Consider the following 2,500-nt stretch of genomic DNA (forward strand, 5'->3'; position numbering starts at 1 on the left):
CGCCCGCCCCTCGCCGCTTTCGACTCCCGCAGCGGGCCCGAGGCGAGGCGGAGCCGGCGGGCGCGCGCCCGCCGGCCGCGGCACGGCCCGAGGCCCCCGCCGCCGGCACCGCCGCCGGCGGGTGGGGGGGGGGGAAGCGGCGCGGCGACCCCCCGCGGGGTCGCCGCCGCGCAGGGGGGAGGCCAGCGGGGGGTGCCCCCCGGCACGCGCGCGCGGCAGCACGGTGCGGTACCACCGCGGTACCCCACCCGCAGACAGCCGCGCGGGGCCGGAGGGCGAGGTCCGCGCCTCCCCCGGGCCCGGCTCCCCGCCGCACGCTCGCTCCGCTCACGCAACTCGCGCAGCCCTCCGCCGCCTGGGGGCTTGCCTCTCCTCCTCCCGGCCGCTGCCTCCGCTCTCGCTCCGGGCACGGCACGGCGCGGCGCCCTGCCCTCCCCTTCGCGCCCTTCTCGCCGCCCGGCGGCGCGCACGCCCGCGCCGCCCCCCACCGCCACCCCGCCGCGCCGCACCCGCGCGCCGTCGCTGCCGGCCTCAACGCAACGCCGCGGCTGACGCCAGCCGGCGGGTGGAAGTGGCTCGGCACACGCGACGGACGCGGGCGCGCCGCGGGGAGGGCAGGGGGGGCGGCCCGGCGGCGCGCCGCACCGGCGGCGGTCGGGGCGCAGGGAAGCGCAAGGCAGCCGGCCGTCCCCACCCCGGAGGGGAACGGGGGACCAGCGCACCACCGGGAGAGTGGCGGAGGAGAAGCCCAGACGGCGGCCAGACTGGCGGTGGTGGCGGGCGGCGGCGACGAGGCGCGCCGGGCCACCGCAACCCACCCGACCTGGGGGGGGGGCCCCAGCGGGACGAACTCCGCGAAGCGGGCGCTCCGGGAGCGGGGGGTTTCCCCGAGTCTGCACTTAGGGGGACGAAGGCCCGGCCGCGCGGGGAAGAGGAGGCACCCTCTCCCCGGGGCACGGGCCTGCGAGGCGCCCCAGCCGCGCCACCCCGCACGGCGCGCGCCGCGCAGCGGTGGCCACCGCGCTCGGAGGGCGAGGAGGGCGGGCACAGGCGCGGCAAGGCACGCCGGCCGCGGCCGCTGCGGGCGGCCCGGCGCCGGAGCCCGGCGGGCAGGAAGACCGGGGCCGCCGGTGCACGCACCGGGGTCCCGGCTCCGCCGCCGACTCTCCGCCGCCGAGGCCGCCGCGCACCGCCGCCGCCGGCGCCGCCGCGCCTCCCCCGCCCCCCCACGCGCCCCCCCCGAGGGGCGGCACCGCTGCGCCAACGCGACAGCGGGGGTGACGATTGACCGCCAAGCGACGCTCAGACAGGCGTAGCCCCGGGAGGAACCCGGGGCCGCAAGTGCGTTCGAAGTGTCGATGATCAATGTGTCCTGCAATTCACATTAATTCTCGCAGCTAGCTGCGTTCTTCATCGACGCACGAGCCGAGTGATCCACCGCTAAGAGTTGTCTCGGTTTCGGCCCCCGCCGCGCGCGCGGGGGGACCGGGCAGCCTTCGGCAGCCCCTGAGGGCCCCCCCTCCGCTCCGCCTCCCTCCTCACGCCGACGCCGGCTGCTGAGCGAGGGACGGCCGAGAGCCAGAGAGAGGGGCTCGCCCCGCTGACCGTACGAGCACAGAGTGGGGGGGGAAAAAGGGAAAAGGAAAACCCGAACGAGAAGGGCGGGGAGCCCTCGCTCCCGACCTGGGACAACCCTTTGCTCGCTTCGAGTCCGGCCCAGGCGCCCAGGCTCGGCCCGGCCCGGCGGGGAGCAGCGCGCCGGCCGCGCCGCCTGCCTCGGGGACGCTGGGGGAGGGGGCGGCTCCCCGCGGACCCCCAGCGTCGGAGCCCGGCCGCCACCGGCAGCGGCACCGGCCGCTGCCCGCGCGCCCGCGGCCCACCGGCCCCGCGCTCCCCAGCTCCTCGCTCGCCTCGCCGGCCTCCGGCTCCGCCGTGGCCCCGAGGCGGCGCCCACGCCCGCGCGCGCGCACACACAGCCTCCCGGACGACACCACGCGCTCTCCCGTCCCTTCCGCGGACAGACGCCCGGCGGCGGGCGGGCGGGCAAGGCGGGACGGACGGGGACGGCGCCCGCTCTCCCCGTCTCCACGCGGAGAACGGGGGGGGGCGCCCCCGCCGCCCGCCTGCCGCCCGCCCGCCGCCCGGCGAAGCCGGGTTGGGCAGAGCGAGGCAGGCGCGCCGGATGGCGGAGTGCCGGCGGGTAGGGCGCCGCCGCCAGCGGCCACGGCGGCAGACCGAGAGCCCCGGCCAGGGAGGAGAGCGGATCGCGCCGAGGCGCGGCGTCCGCACCACCCGCGGTGGGTGGGGGCTCACCGTCCCGGCGAGAGCACGCGCTCGCGCCGGGGTCACGCGTTCGAGGCAGGCCGGCGCCAGCCGACCGCGCGGCGTCCCTCCGCCGAGACCAGACCGCGGAGAGAGGGGGCAGGGTACCCCTCTCCGTCCCGGCTGCCCGCAGGGCGAGCGCGGGGCGCGCCGGCTGGCATGGGGGGGCACGGCGCCC

At 80.6% G+C, this 2,500-nt stretch overlaps 1 non-coding gene across 1 annotated transcript; it reads right to left on the bottom strand.

Moving 5' to 3' along the window:
- Positions 1-1,296: 1,296 nt before the first annotated feature.
- On the bottom strand, positions 1,297-1,449 carry LOC136995832 (5.8S ribosomal RNA). Its single transcript, XR_010887367.1, has one exon. It is a non-coding gene; the product is annotated as a 5.8S ribosomal RNA (ribosomal RNA).
- Positions 1,450-2,500: the final 1,051 nt, after the last annotated feature.

This window comes from Apteryx mantelli, unplaced genomic scaffold, assembly GCF_036417845.1.
Source record: "Apteryx mantelli isolate bAptMan1 unplaced genomic scaffold, bAptMan1.hap1 HAP1_SCAFFOLD_159, whole genome shotgun sequence".
NCBI classification, from domain to species: Eukaryota; Metazoa; Chordata; class Aves; order Apterygiformes; family Apterygidae; genus Apteryx; species Apteryx mantelli.